Raw genomic sequence first — 26,220 nt, forward strand, 5'->3', positions numbered from 1 at the left:
AATTTTGGTCACAATCCATACAAGCCAGATTAAAGTCAGAATTTCTAAATGGACCAGTGTATAGAGGGAAAGTAGGGGGAATGCAAAAATTTTGCAGAGATCAATTCAAAAAACTTGCTCACTTGAATAACTCTTTTGATACTATGACACAAATTGATGTTTTAAAAAGAAGGTTAGCAGAGAGACTGCAGTGGGTATTGGTCCATGGACCAGACGATTCAATGGAAGAGTTCCTGAAATTTGTAGATAGATTAGATAGGGCCTTGGAAAGAGACAATAACCATAGTTTTGGTTCTGGAAACAACCAGTATGGAGGGTGGAACAGGAATGTAAATAGAGATTATTATGGGAGGAGAAACTTTGAATATTCTGGAAATAATGCTCCAAATAGGAGAGATAGGAGATATGAAAATGATTTCAGAAACAATTCACAGGAGGGAGGATGGAGAAGAGATAACAGGAATGATAGAAATAGGTATTGGGGAAGAGAACAAGATAGAAGGGGGTTTGTTGAAACTAGTGAACAAAACAACTACAAATGGACAGACCGAGGGAACCAGCCGGGAAACGGTGGACAGCCCCACTAGATGTCCGTAGCTTTGGGGCTAGACAATATTACGAGAGGACAACACACAACTGAAACTGGAAAAGGAGAGGATACAATATAAAGAGTAAGTACCATGAAAATACTGATGTTGTTAGAATGAATAAATTAGAATTTAATAAAAGGTTTTGGGATGCTATGAGTAAAAGTAATACAGTTAATAAAAACAGTGTTCAAGCACAGGTAGTTAGTGAAAGTCCAGAAGTTGAAGGTATTGCAGAGTTCCATAGTTGGGCTGAAAAAGATATTGGTGTTAATAACAAGTCAGACACGCCACAAACAGAATCTATTTTGGGGGGTTTATCTGATAAGAAGGGGTATGATGAAGTGAGATTCAGATACATAGGGGGGGAAACTGAAGATGGGGTTGTTGGGGAGAAGGAGGAAGAAGTAATAGAGGGAAATTTAAATAATGATCCTAAATCAAGTGATGTTATTGATGAGAGTGTGGAGGAAGAAATAAATGTATTTGTAGAACTGAAAAGTGATGATGATGTAAAGGTAAGTGACGTGACAAATGTGGGTAATAATGGGGTTAATTTAAGTGAAATGCAGGCTAGGGAATGTGTATCTGATGACAAGCTATTGCCTATTGGGAACTATGAAAAACTAATCTATGAGAATGGTAATAATAATATTAATGAAAATATAAAGGGATGGAATGTAAATAGGTGTTTTCAAGAAAAAGGGGAAAAGTTTTTAGACGTTTTGTGGAACAACTATGGAAACTGTATAAACAAAGATGTCTGTTGGAAAGAATTAGCAAAGGTAAGTGCAACCTTGTATCCTACATGGTGGATAAGAATCCGTAGTGGACTTCATAAAAAATGGGGTGAAAACAGCAGTTTGTTAAGTGGCAACACAGTGTTAAGAGGAACAGATGAAAACGAAGGTTTATATTTAAATGTCAATGCTTTGCAAACAGAGAGGGATGTGTCTAAGTGTAGGAAAGAGACATTAGACTTAGGAACTAAAGAAATTGAAAATGATCTATTGTTTGAAAATACTGAAATAGACAAAGATGTTGAGCTAGGTTGTCCATATGTTAAAGTAAACATTGACAAGCGGGAAGGAAGAGTGTTATTACACACAGGAAGTCCTATTTCTACCATCACTTCTAGACTTAGAGATAAGCTCAGAAATTCTCAACATTTTCCTGAGATGCCAGTTGTTGGATTAAAAGTGAAAGGAGCTACAGGCAGAGCCAGTAAGGTAGTTAAGAAACAAGTGTTACTTACTTTTAAAATTGATAACCTAAATTTTGAACATGGATGCTTAGTAGTAGATGGCCTGAATGAAAATTTCATTTTAGGTATGGATTGGATATTAAAAGTGAATGCTGGGTTTAATTTTGCAGCAAAACAAATGTGTATTATAGAACCCGTTATGCAACAAAGCTGTGTAGTGAATTTGTTAATTTTAAACTGTGGTGACAGCTGCAACCACATTCAATCAGCGTATCATGAAAATGAAGGTGTTTATTACCCGGATGAGAACTTAGAGGGACATGCAGAGGGTCAAGAGTTTGATAAGTTAGTAGAGAAAAAACTGGGGGAAGCTGAAAACCTAAATAGTACACAGAAGGAAAAATTAGAAGAGTTATTATGGGAATTCCAAGATGTGTTTGATGACAGACCTCGTAGAGTGAAATATTATCAATGTAAATTACAGTTAAAACCTCATGAGCCTTTCTTTATAAAACCGTATGGAATACCATTTGCAAAAAGAGATGCTGTGGAAAAAGAAATACAAAAAATGGAAAATTGGGAAATTATAGAAAGAAGTTGCAGTGCCTACAACAACCCGTTGGTCATTGTAAAAAGGGAGACAATAGCGTTAGGATTGTATTAGACTCCAGACATCTGAACAAGTATCTCATCAGAGAAAACGACCACCCAAAAAGTATAGATGAGCTGTTAGGTAAATTTGAGTGTGTAAATCATATGACAAGCCTAGATCTCAGCGCTGGTTTTCATCGAGTTGAACTTAGTCCTGATTCGAGAAAACATACAGTCTTTCTATATAATGGTAAATGTTATCAGTATACAGTCGTGCCATTTGGTCACAATGTATCAGTTGCAGAATTCATCAGAGCATTAGAATTTGTACTTGGTCATGAAACTAGTTCAAAATTAACCATTTATGTAGATGACATTTTAATCACTGGGAAAACTTGGGAAGAACACCTTGAACTATTAAGGGAGGTATTTATGAAACTCAGAAATGGAGGAATGACATTAAAATTAGAAAAATGTAAATTTGGGCTAGAGGAATTAAAATTTTTGGGACACATCATTACAGAACAAGGGATTTTGCCAGACAAAGACAAAATAAAAGCCATAGAAAATTTTGCAACACCTAGAAACAAGAAAAAACTCAAATCATTTTTCGGCTTCACAGGATTTTACAGAACATTCATCAGTAATCAAGCATTAAATGCAGTTTGTTCGTATAACTTGCTTAAGAAAAATGTAGTGTGGGATTGGACACCAGAATGTGAAGATGCTTTTAACAAAATCAAAACGCAACTATGTAACAGCCAACTTCTACATAGACCAGACATGTCAAGTCTTTTCTGGCTAGCTACTGACAGCAGCGATGCAGGGTTAGGAGTACATTTATTTCAAGAAAAGGAAGTAAATGGAAAAATGGAACACCGAACAATCGCATTTGCCAGCAGAATTCTGCAAAAACATGAAAAACACTACACAGTGACAGAAAAGGAATTACTAGCTATACATTTGGGTTTTACAAAATTTAGAAATTACCTCTTGGGAAATAAAGTAATAGTACAGGCAGACCACAAAGCATTAAGCTATCTCCAAGAGTGCAGGTTATACCATAACAGACTCACCGGATGGGCCATGTTTCTCCAGCAGTTTCATTACGAACTGAGGTACATTCAGGGAAAACAAAATGTGGTAGCAGACGCTTTATCAAGACTACCTTTGGGAAGTTATTTGGATGGAGGTAGTGCGGAGGAGGAGAGAATTTTCAAAATTATGTATCTAAAGGGCGTTAAAGAGGAAAAGGAAATACAAAAAATCTGTAACGACATTAGAAGTTTTCAGAACCACGATGAAAACTGGAAACTAGTCAAAAGTTACATAGGGAAAACTGGGGGAGAAAAGGTAGAAGCATACAATAATGTACACAAGGGGATACTATTCATAAGACCTAAACCGGATTTAGACTATTGGAAACTGTGTTGGCCTGAGCAACAAATAGATACGCTCATTACTTATGTACATGAAAGCTTTGGCCACTGTGGCACCACTAAGTGTATTCAGAAAATACAGGAGAACATTTATTTTTGCAACATTAGCAGAAGAGTAAAGAAAAAGTTATCAACATGTGACAGGTGTCAGAGGGTAAAAGCAAGTAACCAAAGAACCAGGGGAATAATGCAGAACATATTACCCACAAATAAACTCGATCTCGTTGCAACTGACATCTACGGACCATTACCCAAGACAAGGGGGGGGGGGGGGTTGCAGTTATATTTATGTCATGGTAGACATCTTCTCCAAATTTATAAAGCTTTATCCCTTAAGGAAAGCTACCAGCAAACAGATAGTTTCAAAAATTACAAGTAATTATTTCAACACTGTGGGAAAACCAAAGGCAATACTTTCAGACAATGGGTCTCAGTTCACCTCTAAATACTGGAAGAAGACACGGGAATTAAACATATTTTAATATCTGCTTACCACCTGTCAAGCAACCCAGCTGAGAGATACATGAGAGAGATTGGAAGACTGTGCAGAACCTACTGTAGCCAGAACCACACTAATTGGTTAGAGTACATGAATAGTTTTGAAGAAATAATGAACAGCTTACAGCACTCTTCCACTGGATTTTCCCCACATGAAATAATGTACAACCAATACTCCGCTAGATTCTTCACTGAAAACATAGAGTACCCACCTTGCAAAATTATGTCACCAAAAGAAAGAGAAGACTGTGTACGGGAAACCATGAAGAAACAGGGGGAATCAAGAAAAAGGCGACATGCAGCCAAAGGAAAAGCTACACAGTTCAAACCAGGGGACCTTGTACTCATCAAGACACAAGAGAAATCAAAATTATTGTCAGCCGAACTTAAGAAGTTTTTTGATATTTACATTGGTCCATTTGAAATAAAAGAAAGCCCACATCCTAATGCGTATAGACTTATCTTTCCCAGATCAAGAAGGTTATTTGGATTAAGAAACATCACTGAATTGAAACCATATAAACATGATTAAGCACATTTCCCTGTTTGAATACAATAACTTACCCATTTTCCGTAAAGCATTTTACCAGCAAAGATGTTTACTGGGTGTGTCAAATAGCAACTACCACTCATCCTATAGACCCTGCAAAAGTTCCAGATCTCTGAGAGAATGTTTTTATATTTTTATTGTCACTATTGAATATTAAATTTTGAGACATCTTCTTTACTTGCAATGGGCAAGTTTAACCATGCACCCAATGAGGTGACAAATATTTATTATGTTTTTTTTTAGTATTGCTGAATATGGGACATACTTGCACCAAATATAAAAGACAATGTAAAAATTGTTGTGCAAGACCCATCATTTTGTTACTATCCTTTTCTTAGGCATAAGATATGTGTCGAATTTTCTACAGCTAATCAGATGTTCACCAAGTTTGATGTTTGTGTTATGTTGTGACCAATTTAAGTGTGCAATTTTGGTATTAATATGTTCTTGTACTATCTTGACTATGTGTCTCAATGGGAGACAATATTTAAAAAACTTTTTTTTCCAAACGCGTATTACATTCATACATGTGACTTGTCTAGTGTTTGTGTGTATATATCATGTCCATACTTATAATTATGTTCTTTGGTTTCATTTCCATTATGTGGCTCAAAAAGTGCAGACAGTTGCAATATTTTCTTATAGACATATGACCAGTCCATCTACGTAATATATTTATGTTCCTTCTATTATCTTGATTATTCTGTGACTCAATGACAGTTGACTTTGAAATAATTGACATATATTTTTTATATATCTTAATATCGCATGTGATATATTTGTGTCTGTGTTTGATCACTTTCCATGTGGCTTATGGGGAGCAAAGATTATACATTTTTTTTTACTTTCATATATTACTAAATATTTTTATTGTGCTGTCATACTGAGAGTCATAACACAAAGTGCAATTGAAACAACACAACTAAAATATTTGTAGGAATAAGTCATTTTGAAATGGTGTAACAGTCATTGTATACATAAACATTATCCCTAGTAAAAAAAATTATTAAAGTAGAACTTTTCCAAATGTTAGCCATTTGACACATTTGTCCTAGTCGGCTAATATCATTAACATTCTGTAACTAATATTACCCGAGGGGGGTATTGTAATGGAACATAGTAAAGGTCTTACTTTACCGAAGTATGCGATACCCTCCAAATTCAACCAGTTTAACGAGTATTTATGATTATAGAAAAGTTATTGTGTATGTTAACAATGATTGCATGACATGTCTCCATAAACAGTCAACCTATTAAATTATACTGAATAACTGACCCACACAAAAATTAATATCACTTGATCACTGATGCAGCAAATGTCATCATGCAAAAACACTAAGTTCATCTTAAACAATTAATATGAAGTACGAAAAATAGTGGCCAACTCACGTATTTTGGATCTCCTTGAATAAACATCACCCAGTGAAACCTATTTGTTCACTAGGACCGTTTTCACTCAGTATTCATGTAAATACTCCTATTTTATACGAAAACCAATGTAATTCTTCATAATTCATGTTATTTACTTATTTATGCAAATTAGAGAAGGCAATTGACAAACTTCTAAAAAACGGCCTTTTTGTAACAAAGAATTATTCTGTCAAGTCAACGAATCTGTCTGTCATTTTAATAACTTGTTAAATTATGTTACTCGATGTAAATTAATAACTTTTCTGCACAAATTATGATAACAGATGTACATGTGACTTATAAACTATATCTCTTTTTAGTAGTTCTTTGAAAAGGTTATAAATACAAGCAGCAAGAAGGGTCAGGAGCGCAGCCGGAATGTCACTTTGGTAAAGTGTGTATGTGCGTTATTGTTTGAGGAGGATCAACAATGCAAAGAACATGTAAAAGAAGTACTATTTTGTGTTGTGTCATTGTCTTTGGTGGGCAGTGGAATTAAGATGGCCACCAAAGTAATAAATATTTGAAGTTTAAATATTTGTTGGTTTCGCTTGTTATTTATCAGCAAAAGCACATCAAAAACACGGAACCTCATCTTTTTGACCCTAGACAACCAGATTTAGAGCCAGCATCAGCAGCGATATAGCAAGCAGCAGAGATTACCACAATACATTTTAATGGCGCCAGCCTAACATCAAGTGCTAACAAGCTCCGTAAATGGCAGTGAAATAGTGCGAGTATTGCAATATCTCAAACCAGGCGACCATTACAACATACAGCGTGGTTCACTGATCGTGGCCGGCCGGCCGGGGTGGCGGAGCGGTTCTAGGCGCTACGGTCTGGAACCGCGCGACCGCTACGTCGCAGGTTCGAATCCTGCCTCGGGCATGGATGTGTGTGACGTCCTTAGGTTAGTTAGGTTTAATTAGTTCTAAGTTCTAGGAGACTAATGACATTAGAAGTTAAGTCCCACAGTGCTCAGCGCCATTTGAAGCATTTTTTTTATCGTGACCGGGCCAAATATCTCACGAAATGAGCGTCAAACGAAAAAACAACAAAGAACAAAACTTGTCTAGCTTGAAGGGGGAAACCAGATGCCGCTATGGCTGGCCCGCTAGATGGTGCTGCCATAGGTCAAACGGTTATCAACTGCGTTTTTTAAATAGGAACCACCATTTTATATTACATATTCGTGCAGTACGTAAAGAAATATGAATATTTTAGTTGGACCACTTTTTTCGCTTTGTGACAGATGGCGCTGTAATAGTCACAAACATATGGCTCACAATTTTAGACGAACAGCTGGTAACAGGTAGGTTTTCTAAATTAAATATATTAAAATACAGAACGTAGGTACGTTTTAACATTTTATTTCGGTTGTTCCAATGTGATACATGTACCTTTGTGAACTTACCATTTCTGAGAACGCATGCTGTTACAGCGTGATTACCTGTAAATACCACATTAATGCAATAAATGCTCAAAATGATGCCCGTCAACTTCAGTGCATTTGGCAATACGTGTAACGACATTCCTCTCAACTGCGAGTAGTTCGCCTTCCGTAATGTTCGCACATGCATTGCCAATGCGCTGACGCATGTGGTCAGGCGTTGTCGGTGGATCACCATAGCAAATATCCTTCAACTTTCCCCACAGAAAGGAATCCGGGGACATCAGATCCGGTGAACGTGCGGACCATGGTATGGTGCTTCGACAACCAATCCATCTGTCATGAAATATGCTATTCAATATCGCTTCAACCGCACGCAAGCTATGTACCGGACATCCATCATGTTGGAAGTACATCGCCATTCTGTCATGCAGTGAAACATCTTGTAGTAACATCGGTAGAATATTACGTAGGAAATCAGCATGCATTGCACCAATTAGATTTCCATCGATAAAATGGGGACCAGTTATCCTTCCTCCCATAATGCCGTGCCATACATCAACCCGCCAAGGTCGCTGATGTTCCACTTGTCGCAGCCATCGTGGATTTTCCGTTCCCCAATATTGCATATTATGCCGGTTTATGTTACCGCTGTTTCTGACTGATTCTTCGTCGCCAAATAGAACGCGTGCAAAAAATCTATCATCGTCCCCTAATTTCTCTTGTGCCCGGTGGCAGAACTGTACTCGACGAGCCGACCGGAGTGGCCGAGGCGCTACAGTCTGGAACCGCGCGACCGCTACGGTCGCAGGTTCGAATCCTGCCTCGGGCATGGATGTGTGTGATGTCCTTGGGTTAGTTAGGTTAAAGTAGTTCTAAGTTCTAGGGGACTGATGACCTTAGAAGTAAAGTCCCATAGTGCTCAGATCCATTTGAACCATTTGTACACGATGTTCAAAGTCGTCGCCCATGCAATTCCTGGTGCATAGAGATATGGTACGGGTGCAACCGATGTTGCTGTAGCGTTCTCAACACCGACGTTTGTGAGATTCCCGATTCTCGCGCAATTTGCCTGCTACTGATGTGCGGATTAGCCGCGACAGCAGCTAAAACACCTACTTGGGCATCATCATTTGTTGCAGGTCGTGGTTGACATGTGGCGGAACACTTTCTGTTTCCTTAAATAACGTAACTATCCGGCAAATGGTCCGGACACTTGGATCATGTTGTCCAGGATACTCGAACAGCATACATAGCGCACGCCCGTTGGGCATTTTGATCACAATAGCCATACATCAACACGATATCGAATTTTTCCGCACTTGGTAAACGGTCCATTTTAACACGGGTAATGTATCACGAAGCAAATACCGTCCGCACTGGCGGAATGTTACGTGAGACCACGTACTTATACGTTTGTGACTATTACAGCGCCATCTATCACAAAGCGAAGAAAGAGGTCCAACTAAACCATTCATATTTTTTTTACGTACTACACGAATATGTAATAAAAATGGGGGTTCCTATTTTTAAAAAACGCAGTTGATATCCGTTTGACCTATAACAGCGCCATCTAGCGGGCCAACCATAGCGCCATATGGTTTCCTCCTTCAAGCGAGACGAGTTTCGTTCTTTGTAGTTTTTTCGTGTGATGCTTATTTCGTGAGATATTTGGCCAGGTCACTATCAATGGGGGGTTGTTTTTGGGAAGGAGACCAGACAGCGAGGTCATCGGTCTCAACGGATTAGGGAAGGACGGGGAAGGAAGTCGGCCGTGCCCTTTGAAAGGAACCATCCCGGCATTTGCCTGGAGCGATTTAGGGAAATCACGGAAAACCTAAATCAGGATGGCCGGACGCGGGATTGAACCGTCGTCCTCCCGAATGCGAGTCCAGTGTCTAACCACTGCGCCACCTCGCTCCACTATCAATGGACCACCCTGTATATGGACTACGATAGTACCGCATGCACGAGGTATAAAAAGGCAGTCCTTTAGCGGAGCTATCACTTGTACTCAGGTGATTCGTGTGAAATGTTTCCGGCGTGATTATGGTCTCACGACGGGAATTAAACGATTTTGAATGGGGAACGGTAGTTGGAGCTCGACAATTTCGGAAATCGCTAAGAAATTCAATATTCCAAAATTCACAGAGTCAAGAGTGTGCCGAGATTACCAAATTTTAGGCATTACCACACGCTAAGGACAACGTAGTGGCCGATGACCTTCACTTAGCGACCGAGAGCAGCAGCGTTTGCGTACAGGCAACACTGCTTGAACTAACAGCTGAAATCAATGTGGGACGTACGACTAACGTACACGTTAGGACAGTGCGGTGTAATTTGGCGTTAATAGACTATGCTTCTATAGACGACCGAGGCGAATGCCTTTGCTAAACATCGCCTGCATCGTCTCTACCGGGCTCGTGACCGTATCGATTGGACCCTAGACGATTGGAAAACCGTGGTCTGCTCAGATCCGTACCGATTTCAGTTTGTAAGAGCTAATGATAGTGTTCGAGTGTGGCGAAGAACCCACGAAACCATCGACCCAAATTGCCAAGAAGTCACTATACAAGCTGGTGGTGACAGATAAATGGTGTGGGCTGTGTTGACATGGAATGGAGTGCGTCCTCTGGTCAAACTGAACCTAGCATTGACTTGGAGACCATTTGCAGCTATTCGTGGACCTCATGTTCCCAAGCAGCGATGGAATTTTTATGGAATACAATGCACCACGTTACCGGGCCACAATGGTTCGCGAGTGGTCTGAAGAAGAGTCTGGGCAATTTAAGTGAATGGTTTGGCAACCCAACGAACATTGTCCGCCCCTGGTAGCTGAGTGGTCAGCGCGATGGAGTGTCATACCTAACGGCCCGGGTTCGATTCCCGGCTGGGCCGGAGATTTTCTCCGCTCAGGGACTGGGTGTTGTGTTGTCCTTACCATCGTCATTTCATCCCTATCGACACGCAAGTCGCCGAAGTGGCGTCAACTCGAAAGACTTGCATCAGGCGAACGGTCAACCCGACGGGAGGCTCTAACCACACGGCATCATCATCACCCAACGAACATTTATTGGACAAAAACGGGAGGTCAGTTCGGCACAAAATCCTACACCGGCAACACTTTCCCATTTCTGGACGGCTGTAGAGGCAGCATTGGTCAATATTTCTGCAGGGGATTTCCAAAGACTTATTGAATCGACGGAGCATCAAGTTGCTGCACTACGACGGGCAAAAGGAGGTCCGATACGATTTTGGGAAGTATTCCATGACTTTTTTCACCTCAGTGTATAGAAATTGCAAACTGGCAAAATCTAGAAAAGGAATATTGAAACATCTGGTATAAATTTAAGTGTTTTGAAGGTATTTATCTGTATTGAATCCTAACACGTAAGTGAAACGTGGACTATTTCAGACAAGACGAGAATAGAAGGTTTTGAAATGTGGTGTTACAGAAGAACGCTGAAGAATAGATGCATAGCTCGAATGACTAAAGAAGTAGGTCGATTTGGGGGAGGGGACAAAACAGCGAGGTCGTGGGTCCCATCACATTAGGAAAGAATGGGGATGGAAGTCGATCGTGCCCTTCCAAAAGAACCATCCTGGCATTTGCCTGAAGCGATTTAGGGAAATCACGGAAAACCTAAATCAGGCTGGCCGGACACGGGTTTGAACCGCCGTCCTCCCGAATACGGGTCCAATGTGTTAACCACTGCGCCACTTCGATCGCTGAGTAAAGAGGAGACACTGAATAAAATTAGGGAGAAAATATATTAACAGCACAGCTTGGCTAAAATAAGGGATCGGTTGGTAAGATACATCCTAGGTCATCCGTGCATTCGTCTATTTGGTAATGGCAGAAAGTGTATGGGTGTGAGGAGAGGTAAAAATATCAGAAGGAAATCAACGGTTGACTATAGTAATCGGGCTCAAATGGGTTTAGTTTTCAGTAACTGTGAAAATATGAGCCGGCTTCCACAGTACGGAGTATAGTGGAGATCTCATCAAAACTGTCTTTGGGCAGACCACATCAACAACATCACCGCATTTATTTATTTACATTTTCGTATCGGTCAACTAGTACCACGTTAAGCTTTATTGTATTGTGTAATAACCTTCGGTTTTCTATGCACCTACAATTCCAAGTGCTTTTTTGTACCCCTCTGTTTAATAACTTATTTATAAGTTGGTGTACAATAGAGACTGAGCACTCAGACTAGCTGTCAGCGAGGCGCTTAGATTGATATATTCACATGATTTGTGGCACGATTAAATAAGCTGTGAGACGCAGTTTAACTGCATTTTAAATGAAAATTAATAAGAATTATGACACAAAACAAGCACGCATCCACCAAGGTAGCGTGCACTGGCGGAGGGCGTTGACTACAATATTCAACCTTTAGCTCTTAAGATTTATTTTGTTCTTGTGTGTTTTTATGATTTGTTCATAAATTTGCGTAGTTTCGCTCATAACTCGAAAACTACACAGATTTCTTAAGTATGATTAGAAGACTGGAAAGAGGAGTGAAAATCCGATCAGAAAGTGGTGCCACATCTGTAACTGTTGCCGCGCGGGATTAGCCGAGCGGTCTCGGCCGTTGCAGTCATGGACTGTGCGGCTGGTCACGGCGGAGGTTCGAGTCCTACCTCGGGCACGGGTGTGTGTGTTTGTCCTTAGGATAATTTAGGTTAAGTAGTGTGTAAGCTTAGGGACTGATGACGTTAGCAGTTAAGTCCCATAAGATTTCACATACACATTTGAACATTTCTGTAAGTGTTGTAATATTTATTGGCACGAAGGGTAGGAAATGTTTTCAGGCACTGCAATGAAGTTTTGTAATTGTTTGAACTTAAATATTGGATGAAGTATTGCACGTAGAATTAAATGTACTATATCGATTTTGCATACGTTATTGGATGGGGTCCGCCTTTAGCAAAACACAGTTTTGTTTTTTATCCCAAACATGTTTCACTGCAGTTACAGCATCATCAGTGGACTTTTATTTTATGGTTGTTAAAGATAAAGCATGTTCTTTACTGTTTGTATACATACAAATATTAGTTTTTAAAATGTTAAATACAGATTTTTGAAGAAACACATAAAATTATGAATTCATACGTTTTTACCACATGGTGTGGTTTTCCTGATGTATTATGTTTTTACAGTAACTGTACAGCATGCAGTACTAAGGTATTTTCTTTAAAAATCTGTAATTACTATTTTAAAAACTAATGTTTACATGTATACAAACAGTAAAGAACATTCTTTATCTTTACCAGCGATAAAATAAAAGCCGACTGATGATGCTGCAACTGCAGTGAAACATGTTTGGGATAAGAAACAAAATTGTGTTTTTCTAAAGGCGGACCGCATCCAATAACATATGAATTCTTAAAGCAAACACGGAAAAAAGAGCTTCCACCCCAAGAAGATTATTTCGATTTTGACTAGAATATTAACGCGCGTCTGATGGCTCATTCAGAATCACAATACAACCCGTGTATCAAAAGATGTGAGCTAGGCAGGTGAAATTTCAGAACTCATTAAAAGGTGTACATGTGGAATTTTCGGTGGAGGGGTGGACGAGACTACTCACAGGCGATGAACGTCATGCTTTAGGACAGTGTTCGGTGAGACGTGGTTGAGGTAGGACGTCTGGTAGTCAGGTATGTGTCCGACTGGTGTTCAAGACGCATTCGCTTAGGGATATTGAAGTGTTTCAGGTCGTCAGTAGCGGGGCTTAGAATAACTCGACATCAGTCTGGAATCTGAATATTTTTCTGATAGCAGATCGGCAGAACTTGTGATTTTCGTGTGAAGTCGGTTTCGGTTCTGGTTCTGTACACTAAGGATGGACTTAGTTTCCCTGAGTTGGAAGGAACATTTCGGTTAGACTCCGTTTAGCCATAGTTCCGCGTATAGTGCATATTGCCGCTGTTTCCATTTCGCCAGGCATTTGTTTTGTGTCTGAACAGCCACTGCAGTAGTTCCAGCCCTCGGTCGAGTGCTAGCTTTCGTTACTGCAGCAGTTCATCAGAAGACAGAGAGTTCGTCTGTGAGTTTGACACGGCTTCTCATAAGAGGCGACATATTTTAAATTTCCTCTGTGCTCTTTAGCTTAACTTCATTAATTTCGAGCGTGTTTGCTCATTCCCAGCCATTATTGGCTTCGGTCAGAGAGCTTGAAGCTGCTAGCAATGTGCATTACTCTGGCGGGCCGGTCGTGGAGAGGTGAGGGGAGTCCAGCACATCCCACGTGTCCCCCGATAGGTCCACTAGTGCGGCCGCCCTGGATACTGCCTGGACTGAGGATGGGCCCTCACCTGTGGTTGAGCGGGATGTTGTACCATGGTGTGGCAGGCAGCGAAAGACTTTCCGAGCGGCCGATCGGAGGTCCTCCACAGTTGGTCTGAAGAACAAGTTGTGGGCACAGTCTGCGGCTGACGAAGTCCCTGAGCGAGTGCAGTCGCTTGCTCTTTTCCAGAGGAAGCCTCTTGGCCCGCAATGTCTGGCCATTCATAGAGGGTGGGTTTACTGGTAGTTGGGGGCTCCAACGTTAGGCTCGTAATGGCGTCCCATAGGGAAATGGCTGCCAAGGAGGGGGAAGGAATCCAGTGTGCAATCTGTGTACATACCAGGGATGCTTCTGGGCGTCATGAATACTGCAGTATGCAGTGAACTTCAGGTGGTGGCTCATGCCAGTACCAACGATGAATGTCGCTTTGGATCGGAAGAGATTCTCTCTGGTTTCAGGCAGCTAGCTGAAGTGGTAAACACCGCCGGTCTTGTTGGCGAGTTGAAGGCGGAGCTTACCGTGTCTAAAATCGCCGACAGAACCGACTGTGGTCCTCTGGTACCGAGAAGAGAGGAGGGTCTGAAACAGAGGTCAGACAGTTCTGCGACTTTTCATGAAAAGTTTCCGGAAAGTAATATTCATGCAAAATCAACGATTCAGGATCTAGTGAGAAAGTGGCGTTCGACAAGAAGTGTTGTTAATTCAAAGAGAAATAAGGCACCGACTGTTCGTACACCTGAAGTTGTGGCAAACGTGACGTCACACATTGAAAGAAATCCCTGAAAGTCAACACGGCGCTTATCACAGCAGCGGAAATATCTCGCAGGTCATGTCAACGCATCCTTCATGGATTAAAAATGAAACCTTACTGTGTGAGTGTTGTTCAGCAAATAAAAGATGCGGACAACGGTAAGAGTACACATTACTGTAATTGGTTGCTGGAAAATGTCGCTGGGGGACGTCTTGATCCGTTCCTCCTTTTTTCGACGGATGAAGCTTGGTTTCATCTGTCGAGTTACGTTAATTCATAAAACACGAGGCACTGCGCTACAGAGAATCCCCATGGCATACTGCAAAAGCCGTTACAAGATTTGAAAATTGGTGTATGGTGTGCTCTATCTGGTAACAGAAGTATTGAGACATTGTTCTTCAACGAAACTGTCAACACACATGTTTACTTTCAACTCTACAATGAATTTTCGGCTCTGTTAACTCCAAACGAAAAATGTTGTGCATTTTTCCAGCAAGATGAGACAACTTCTCATACGTCGGATTTGTCCTTAGCTCGTATACGTACTGATTTTACAAAAGAGAGGACCATTAGTAATGGCTTGTGGCCGGCCACCCCACTCTCCCGACTTGTCACAATGTGGGGATTTCTAAAGGCTAGAGTCTATCGCAAAAATCCCAGCACACTTGACACATTAAAAAACAACATATGTGAAGAAATTTTGAACATTCCTCAAAGAGTACTGAAAAGTGTTTTCCTTAACATGCTTCGACGTCCACAACTTTGCTTGGATGTTGGCGGAGAACATTTTGAACACAGACTTTAAATTCCCTTCTAAAATATGTTTATTAAACTATTAAAAGTAAATCTGTTACTTAAACTGTTAATTACACAGATAAAAATATAAGAAAGCGATGATGTACGTTGATTTTCTTCATGCATATTCCTTTCAGCGCAGGGGCCGGTTTTATGTGCGCCGCTCTGTACTTATCAACCGGAGTAAATTAATAATTGGTTCCTTTTACCGAGCCCCTCATCCAGATGAGTCAGTTGCTGGGCAGTTCAAAGAAAACTTGAGTCTCATTTCGAATAGGTACCCCACTCACACAATTGTACACTCCTGGAAATAGAAAAAAGAACACATTGACACCGGTGTGTCAGACCCACTATACCTGCTCCGGACACTGCGAGAGGGCTGTACAAGCAATGATCACACGCACGGCACAGCGGACACACCAGGAACCGCGGTGTTGGCCGTCGAATGGCGCAAGCTGCGCAGCATTTGTGCACCGCCGCCGTCAGTGTCAGCCAGTTTGCCGTGGCATACGGAGCTCCATCGCAGTCTTTAACACTGGTAGCATGCCGCGACAGCGTGGACGTGAACCGTATGTGCAGTTGACGGACTTTGAGCGAGGGCGTATAGTGGGCATGCGGGAGGCCGGGTGGACGTACCGCCGAATTGCTCAACACGTGGGGCGTGAGGTCTCCACAGTACATCGATGTTGTCGCCAGTGGTCGGCGGAAGGTGCACGTGCCCGTCGACCTGGGACCGGACCGCAGCGACGCGCGGATGGACGCCAAGACCGTAGGATCCTACGCAGTGCCGTAGGGGACCGCACCGCCACTTCCCAGCAAATTAGGGACACTGTTGCTCCTGGGGTATCGGCGAGGACCATTCGCAACCGTCTCCATGAAGCTGGGCTACGGTCCCGCACACCGTTAGGCCGTCTTCCGCTCACGCCCCAACATCGTGCAGCCCGCCTCCAGTGGTGTCGCGACAGGCGTGAATGGAGGGACGAATGGAGACGTGTCGTCTTCAGCGATGAGAGTCGCTTCTGCCTTGGTGCCAGTGATGGTCGTATGCGTGTTTGGCGCCGTGCAGGTGAGCGCCACAATCAGGACTGCATACGACCGAGGCACACAGGGCCAACACCCGGCATCATGGTGTGGGGAGCGATCTCCTACACTGGCCGTACACCACTGGTGATCGTCGAGGGAACACTGAATAGTGCACGGTACATCCAAACCGTCATCGAACCCATCGTTCTACCATTCCTAGACCGGCAATGGAACTTGCTGTTCCAACAGGACAATGCACGTCCGCATGTATCCCGTGCCACCCAACGTGCTCTAGAAGGTGTAAGTCAACTACCCTGGCCAGCAAGATCTCCGGATCTGTCCCCCATTGAGCATGTTTGGGACTGGATGAAGCGTCGTCTCACGCGGTCTGCACGTCCAGCACGAACGCTGGTCCAACTGAGGCGCCAAGTGGAAATGGCATGGCAAGCCGTTCCACAGGACTACATCCAGCATCTCTACGATCGTCTCCATGGGAGAATAGCAGCCTGCATTCCTGCGAAAGGTGGATATACACAGTACTAGTGCCGACATTGTGCATGCTCTGTTGCCTGTGTCTATGTGCCTGTGGTTCTGTCAGTGTGATCATGTGATGTATCTGACCCCAGGAATGTGTCAATAAAGTTTCCCCTTCCTGGGACAATGAATTCACGGTGTTCTTATTTCAATTTCCAGGAGTGTAGTTGGTGGTGACTTCTATCTAGCCTCGATATATTGACAAATAAACGTGTTTACAGCTTGTGGTAGGCACAAAACGTCGTCTGAAATTATATAGAATGCTTTCTCAGAAAATTATTTTGAACAGTCAGTACAGGAGCCCTCTCGAAATGTAAATGGTTGCGAAAACACACTAGCAACAAATATTCCTGAACAAATTGGGAGCATCATGGCGCATACAAGGATTAGCGACCACACGGCTGATGCAGCGAGAATGAACATCCAAACCCACTATAATAAACGCAGAGTACATGTATTTAAAAAATAAGATAAAAATTCTTTTGAAGCTACTGTACGAGACTGCCTCCACTTCTTCCGATCTGACTATGTAAGTGTAGACTAGATGTGGTTCAAATTCAGAGAGATAATATCGACAGCAGTTGACAGATATATACGAAATAAATTAGTAACAGATGGTAGTGATTCTCCAAGTTACACAAAACGGGTCAGAACACTGTTGCAGAAGCAACGACGAAAGCATGCCAAATTTTAAAAGAACGTATGATCTCTAAAATTGGGGAAGTTTAAACTTCAGAGCGAGAGGCCTTTAATAGTTTCCACAACGAAACTATGTCTCGAAATCTGACAGAAAACCCAAGGAGATTCTATCTCTGTTGATCCATCATGGACAGGGGACATCAGCTGGTTAAGTAATTGTCAGTATCCACGAAATTCGCCAACAGCCGTGTAACTGAAATTCTACTGTATTTTACTTTGGCTACAAGTTTCGGCATTCTACTGTGCCATCTTCAGGCCCCATGTACATCTCTCAAAATAAATGATATTGTCATACAATACCATATGTTCGAGGATGTTTTGAAGTCAAACCGTTTCACAAGTGCTTCATTCGAAGACTTGATAGCAGTTGCAGCACGATTTATTGACAAATAGTCAATACGTTTTCAGAAAGTATCGCTCTTATGAAACGCATCTATCTCTTTATTCTCACAAGTAATGAGTGCTATCGACAGGAGACGTCAAATTATTCCATATTTTTAGATTTTCGGAAGACTTTTGACACAGTTCCTCGTAAGCGACTTCTAATCAAATTGCATCCCTATGGAGTATCGCCTCAGTTGTGGGAGTCGATTCGTGAGTTCCTGTCAGAAAGGTCACAGTTAATGGTAATTGTACTTGACGGAAAGTCATCGAGTAAAACAGAAGTAATATCTGAGGTTCCCTAAAGATGGACCTCTGCTGTTTCTGATCTACATAAACGACATAGAAGAAAATCCGAGCAACCCTTTTAGATTGCATTTTCCGTCTTGTAAAGTTCTAATGGCTCTGAGCACTATGCGACTTAACTTCTGAGGTCATCAGTCGCCTAGAACTTAGAACTAATTAAACCTAACTAACCTAAGGACATCACACACATCCATGCCCGAGGCAGGATTCGAATCTGCGACCGTAGCGGTCACGCGGTTCCAGACTGAAGCGCCTTTAACCGCACGGCCACACCGGCCGGCTTCTTGAAAAGTCATCCGATGATAAAAACAATTGCAAAATTATTTAGACATGATATCTGTATGCTGCAAAAAGTGGCAATTGACTCTAAATAACGAAAAGTGTGAAGAGGTTTCCGTTACATGATAATTCACACAAATCTAAAGGCTGTGAATGAAGCTGAATAGTTATAGATTACAATTACGACTAACTTAAATTGGAACGATCATAAAGATAATGTTGTGGGGAAAACAAACAAAAGACAAAGAGTTATAGGCAGAACATAACGCAACAGATCTTGTAGAGTATTGCTGTAAGATGTGGGATCCGCATCAGATGGGAATGACGGAGGACATCGAAAAAGTTCAAAGAAGAGCAACTCGTTTTGTATTACCGGGGCGGAATATACCGCAGAGATTGTTACAGATATGATACGTGAATTGTGGTTGCAATCATTAAAACGAAGGAGTTTTTCGTTACACCAGGATATACTCTTCAAAGTTCAATCACCACCATTCTCCTTCAATTGCGAAAATATACTGTTGGTGCCCACCAACATAGCGTGGAATGATCATCACGATCAAATAAGAGAAATCACAACGCTCACAGAAAGATTTAAGTGCTTGAAGGTGGTTCGGTGAACTCTCTCCGAGGCACTTAATTGTGAGTTGTAGAGTAGTCTTGTATATGTAGGTGTAGGTGTAGAATGATGGGAGTGGTACGCGATTTATTTTCATTTAACGTTTAGCTTAGGACACATTCTGTTCCTTTTCAGCTGTTTTACTTTATTTAATTTTTATATAGCGCGTTAACTAATCGCTATGTTGGGGCCTCGAGTCACTTTCTATACTACTTAGCAGAGTATTTGGTTTCACCAGTGCTCGAATTAAAGAATATTTTGAAGATAATAAGATACCACATAATACAACCTATGACGCAGCTATAACAATGTATTTCATATTATAAAACAAGTTGCGGACCCGTTGTCGATCTGCCACATGCTGCAAGTTTGTACAGTACACCTTATTTAGTGAAAATTTAAATATTTTGTTGAGGATTGTAATTTTACGTATTTTGCACCTTTATACGACATAGCTACATTTGCATTGCTGGTTAATAGAATCAGGGGCAAATATATATTTCAGAATTAAAGTCCACATAGGGGGCAATACGAAAGAGCATCATCCAAAGACAACTAGAGCCGGTGCAAGTTCGTTCGTATTTACAGCCATCACTCTTTTTAAGTCACATACTGTGTGGTGTTAAGTGGTATAATGAGATATAGTGGTATTATTCTGGGCTTATGTACCTTTGGGTTATTCAGTGGAATGAATATTATTAATTTGTTGTTTTTTGAAGAATTTCGTACTTAGTAGTTATGATTTCTCTTTTTTCTGTGGATGTGATGTGTACTTAGGCAACAGTAGGTGGAAGTAATCTTCTCCCATAATTGGTTATGACTTTTGACTTTTCGTTCGTTGTCCTAGTATTAAGCCAAGTTATAATTTCGGTAGCCGCAGGTCCGGAAGTGGGACCATAAGGAAAGTTGATGTAGTATCTGATAGCTCATCTGTGAAAGACATTAGTAATAGTGAAGGTACTCCCAAAGTTATCCATTCAGATAATGTAACTGTCACAGCAATAGAGGTAAGAAGAGACAAGTTTGGTCAGACTAACACGCTAGCAGAGACACACGTGTTTTGTTAAGTCTTTAGTACTTATTCCGACTATGAGTTATCCAAACGGTCATGCCACCTGGATAACGATTAGAAAAAATGGCTCTGAGCACTATGCGACGTAACTTCTGAGGTCATCAGTCGCCTAGAACTTAAAACTAATTAAACCTAACTAACCTAAGGACATCACACACATCCATGCCCGAGGCAGGATTCGAACCTGCGACCGTAGCGGTCGCTCGGCTCCAGACTTCAGCGCCTAGAACCGCAGGGCCACTCTGGCCGGCAACGATTAGAATTGGAATTTCTTGTCGAAGACCATATCAAGATATACTGATCCTGCCTCCGGTTCATCAAGTGATCCTAGCGATGCTCCTTAACTTGGATTAAACGCTGTTTTGGAACATATGTGAAACAATGAAAAAAGGAAGAACTGAGAGGGGAAATTAAAAGACTTTATGGGAGCATTAACGATTTCACCGAAAAACGGGAAAATGGGTTAAAGCAACGTCAACAGACGACTCGAAACCTTGATGAAAGGATTGACAGTGTGAAAGATGAACTCGTGGTGCAATTTCAAAATCTTTCTGTGCAACTTAGCGGAATTCGTGCCAGGAATAAATGGTATAGAGATAACAGAAATGAGATAAATCAGGCAAAATGACGGAGCCACAGATAGGGAGAGGAAAATGCAGGCGACCCTCAGAGATTTACAAGAAAGAAAGAAAAAACGTAAGGAAGAGCTCCTAGCGTAGGTTACTGGTGTATTACTCGTCGGTGAGATTTTCCAGCTTAAAGAACAGTAAGGCTGCCACTCATCCTAAAAAAAATGCGACAGTTCCGGCTGTTTTCTTTTTTCTGCTTGTGTGTCCCTCGTCACCAGAACTTTTGTTAGAGCGCGAATAGCTCCCGTATTTTTTCAACACCGTCTTCGTAGATTAATGAACGAACTATTTTTGCCATCTCTTATTGTGAGAAACGATGGATCCACGCTTATGCCACTTACTTTTGCCGTTGTTTTCCGCGTTCTGTGAACAATGAGAACGGACGAAGTTTAATTGGTTAGCGTTGACAGGTTTCTGTGGGGTGTTGTTATTTGCACTGGCTAAGCTATTATGCCTATCAGCAAATACGCCTTTTCTTCCAACTTAAAAGTGTAATATCCTTTCCTCGAAACTTTAACGAGTAATATCCTTTCCACCACCCCCATGAACCATGGACCTTGCCGTTGGTGGGGAGGCTTGCGTGCCTCAGCGATACAGATGGCCGTACTGTAGGTGCAACCACAACGGAGGGGTATCTGTTGAGAGGCCAGACAAACATGTGGTTCCTGAAGAGGGGCAGCAGCTTTTTCAGTAGTTGCAGGGGCAACAGTCTGGATGATTGACTGATCTGGCCTTGTAACATTAACCAAAACGGCCTTGCTGTGCTGGTACTGCGAACGGCTGAAAGCAAGGGGAAACTACAGCCGTAATTTTTCCCGAGGACATGCAGCTTTACTGTATGATTAAATGATGATGGCGTCCTCTTGGGTAAAATATTCCGGAGGTAAAATAGTCCCCCATTCGGATCTCCGGGCGGGGACTACTCAAGAGGACGTCGTTATCAGGAGAAAGAATACTGGCGATCTACGGATCGGAGCGTGGAATGTCAGATCCCTTAATCGGGCAGGTAGGTTAGAAAATTTAAAAAGGGAAATGGATAGGTTAAAGTTAGATATAGTGGGAATTAGTGAAGTTCGGTGGCAGGAGGAGCAAGACTTTTGGTCAGGTGGTTACAGGGTTATAAATACAAAATCAAATAGAGGTAATGCAGGAGTAGGTTTAATAATGAATAAAAAAATAGGAGTGCGGGTTAGCTACTACAAACAGCATAGTGAACGCATTATTGTGGCCAAGATAGACACAAAGCCCATGCCTACTACAGTAGTACAAGTTTATATGCCAACTAGCTCTGCAGATGATGAAGAAATTGATGAAATGTATGACGAGATAAAAGAAATTATTCAGGTAGTGAAGGGAGACGAAAATTTAATAGTCATGGGTGACTGGAATTCGTCAGTAGGAAAAGGGAGAGAAGGAAACATAGTAGGTGAATATGGATTGGGGGGAAGAAATGAAAGAGGAAGCCGCCTTGTAGAATTTTGCACAGAGCATAACTTAATCATAGCTAACACTTGGTTCAAGAATCATAAAAGAAGGTTGTATACTTGGAAGAATCCTGGAGATACTAATAGGTATCAGATAGATTACATAATGGTAAGACAGAGACTTAGGAACCAGGTTTTAAATTGTAAGACATTTCCAGGGGCAGATGTGGATTCTGACCACAATCTATTGGTTATGAAATGCAGATTGAAACTGAAGAAACTGCAAAAAGGTGGGAATTTAAGGAGATGGTACCTGGATAAACTGAAAGAACCAGAGGTTGTAGAGAGTTTCAGGGAGAGCATAAGGGAACAATTGACAGGAATGGGGGAAAGAAATACAGTAGAAGAAGAATGGGTAGCTCTGAGGGATGAAGTAGTGAAGGCAGCAGAGGATCAAGTAGGTAAAAAGACGAGGGCTAATAGAAATCCTTGGGTAACAGAAGAAATATTGAATTTAATTGATGAAAGGAGAAAATATAAAAATGCAGTAAATGAAGCAGGCAAAAGGGAATACAAACGTCTCAAAAATGAGATCGACAGAAAGTGCAAAATGGCTAAGCAGGGATGGCTAGAGGACAAATGTAAGGATGTAGAGGCTTGTCTCACTAGGGGTAAGATAGATACTGCCTACAGGAAAATTAAAGAGACCTTTGGAGAGAAGAGAACCACTTGTATGAATATCAAGAGCTCAGATGGCAACCCAGTTCTAAGCAAAGAAGGGAAGGCAGAAAGGTGGAAGGAGTATATAGAGGGTTTATACAAGGGCGATGTACTTGAGGACAATATTATGGAAATGGAAGAGGATGTAGATGAAGATGAAATGGGAGATAAGATACTGCGTGAAGAGTTTGACAGAGCACTGAAAGACCTGAGTCGAAACAAGGCCCCGGGAGTAGACAACATTCCATTAGAACTACTGATGGCCTTGGGAGAGCCAGTCATGACAAAACTCTACTATCTGGTGAGCAAGATGTATGAGACAGGCGAAATACCCACAGACTTCAAGAAGAATATAATAATTCCAATACCAAAGAAAGCAGGTGTTGACAGATGTGAAAATTACCGAACTATCAGTTTAATAAGTCACAGCTGCAAAATACTAACGCGAATTCTTTACAGACGAATGGAAAAACTGGTAGAAGCGGACCTCGGGGAAGATCAGTTTGGATTCCGTAGAAATGTTGGAACACGTGAGGCAATACTAACCTTACGACTTATCTTAGAAGAAAGATTAAGAAAAGGCAAACCTACGTTTCTAGCATTTGTAGACTTAGAGAAAGCTTTTGACAACGTTAACTGGAATACTCTCTTTCAAATTCTGAAGGTGGCAGGGGTAAAATACAGGGAGCGAAAGGCTATTTACAATTTGTACAGAAACCAGATGGCAGTTATAAGAGTCGAGGGGCATGAAAGGGAAGCAGTGGTTGGGAAGGGAGTGAGACAGGGTTGTAGCCTCTCCCCGATGTTATTCAATCTGTATATTGAGCAAGCAGTAAAGGAAACAAAAGAAAAATTCGGAGTATGTATTAAAATTCATGGAGAAGAAGTAAAAACTTTGAGGTTCGCCGATGACATTGTAATTCTGCCAGAGACAGCAAAGGACTTGGAAGAGCAGTTGAACGGAATGGACAGTGTCTTGAAAGGAGGATATAAGATGAACATCAACAAAAGCAAAACGGGGATAATGGAATGTAGTCAAATTAAATCGGGTGATGCTGAGGGGATTAGATTAGGAAATGAGACACTTAAAGTAGTAAAGGAGTTTTGCTATTTAGGGAGTAAAATAACTGATGATGGTCGAAGTAGAGAGGATATAAAATGTAGACTGGCAATGGCAAGGAAATCGTTTCTGAAGAAGAGAAATTTGTTAACATCGAATATAGATTTAAGTGTCAGGAAGTCGTTTCTGAAAGTATTTGTATGGAGTGTAGCCATGTATGGAAGTGAAACATGGACGATAACCAGTTTGGACAAGAAGAGAATAGAAGCTTTCGAAATGTGGTGCTACAGAAGAATGCTGAAGATAAGGTGGGTAGATCACGTAACTAATGAGGAGGTATTGAACAGGATTGGGGAGAAGAGAAGTTTGTGGCACAACTTGACTAGAAGAAGGGATCGGTTGGTAGGACATGTTTTGAGGCATCAAGGGATCACAAATTTAGCATTGGAGGGCAGTGTGGAGGGTAAAAATCGTAGAGGGAGACCAAGAGATCAGTACACTAAGCAGATTCAGAAGGATATAGGTTGCAGTAGGTACTGGGAGATGAAGAAGCTTGCACAGGATAGAGTAGCATGGAGAGCTGCATCAAACCAGTCTCAGGACTGAAGACCACAACAACAACATCCTTTCCACGAAAAGGCAAAGCTTAGCTATGAAGTTCACTACAAAATTTGCAATGCCACATTTTCGATTACACATGGTGGCAACTCGGATATCGTTCAGCGTAGTAAAACAAACCAATATAAGGTGGCTTCTTCTACTGTTGTTGCAGGAAGTTCTCAAATGACTTCTTCACGAAAAAAAATAATGGGAATGTTTTTTTCACACAATCCAGTTAAATGCTGCTTACGTTGTTTCTATGAGACATGCATTTACAAATGTAAAACACTGCAAGCATAAATACGTGTTATTAAAGGGCTACCATGAAATTCTTGATGTTCAGGAGTACCGATATTTTACATTAATGATAATAACGAAATTTATAATATTATCTTTGACAGTTGACCTGATGCTTCACCTTAGTTGCTATAACACATTTCAGTAAAATCGGCTGGATATAGTGAGAACAACGCAAGCTACAATTATGAGCTTTAATTTGTGAAATTCCAGGAAATGAAGAGACTACATTGGCTGCAGCTGAGGGAATTTTTCTATACCATTCCGTGCGTCATAAACATAGATACAGTTCCATGAATTCCACAACAAATATTATTTAAAAACTCTATGATGTCAAGTTTAGCTATAAACGAACCGAAGCTGAAAGCACGGTTAATAATGTGTCAACTTCTTGGTGCATATGACTTCTTAGTAAATGATCGTTATAGGTACAGAAAGCTGGCTTAAGCCAGAGATAAATTCTGCCGAAATTTTTACAAAGGTACAGGCGGTGTTTAGAAAGGAAAGATTGCATGCAACCGGTGGTGGAGTGTTCGTCGCTGTTAGTAGTAGTTTATCCTGTAGTGAAGTAGGAGTGGATAGTTCCTGTGAATTATTATGGGTGGAGGTTACTCTCAACAACCGAACTAGGTTAATAATTGGCTCCTTTTACCGACCTCCCGACTCAGCAGCATTAGTGGCAGAACAACTGAGAGAAAATTTGGAATACATTTCACATAAATTTTCTCAGCATGTTATAGTCTTAGGTGGAGATCTCAATTTACCAGATATAGACTGGGACACTCAGATGTTTAGGACGGGCGCTAGGGACAGAGCATCGAGTGACATTATTCTGAGTGCACTATCCGAAAATTACCTCGAGCAATTAAACAGAAAACCGACTCGTGGAGATAACATCTTGGACCTACTAATAACAAACAGACCCGAACTTTTCGACTGTGTAAGCGCAGAACAGGGAATCAGTGATCATAAGGCCGTTGCAGCACCCCTGAATATGGAAGTAAATAGGAATATAAAAAAAGAGTAATAGGAGGCAGATTTCAGACTACCTAACAGATCAAAACGA

The sequence above is a fragment of the Schistocerca piceifrons genome, chromosome X (assembly GCF_021461385.2).
Source record: "Schistocerca piceifrons isolate TAMUIC-IGC-003096 chromosome X, iqSchPice1.1, whole genome shotgun sequence".
Taxonomy (NCBI): Eukaryota; Metazoa; Arthropoda; class Insecta; order Orthoptera; family Acrididae; genus Schistocerca; species Schistocerca piceifrons.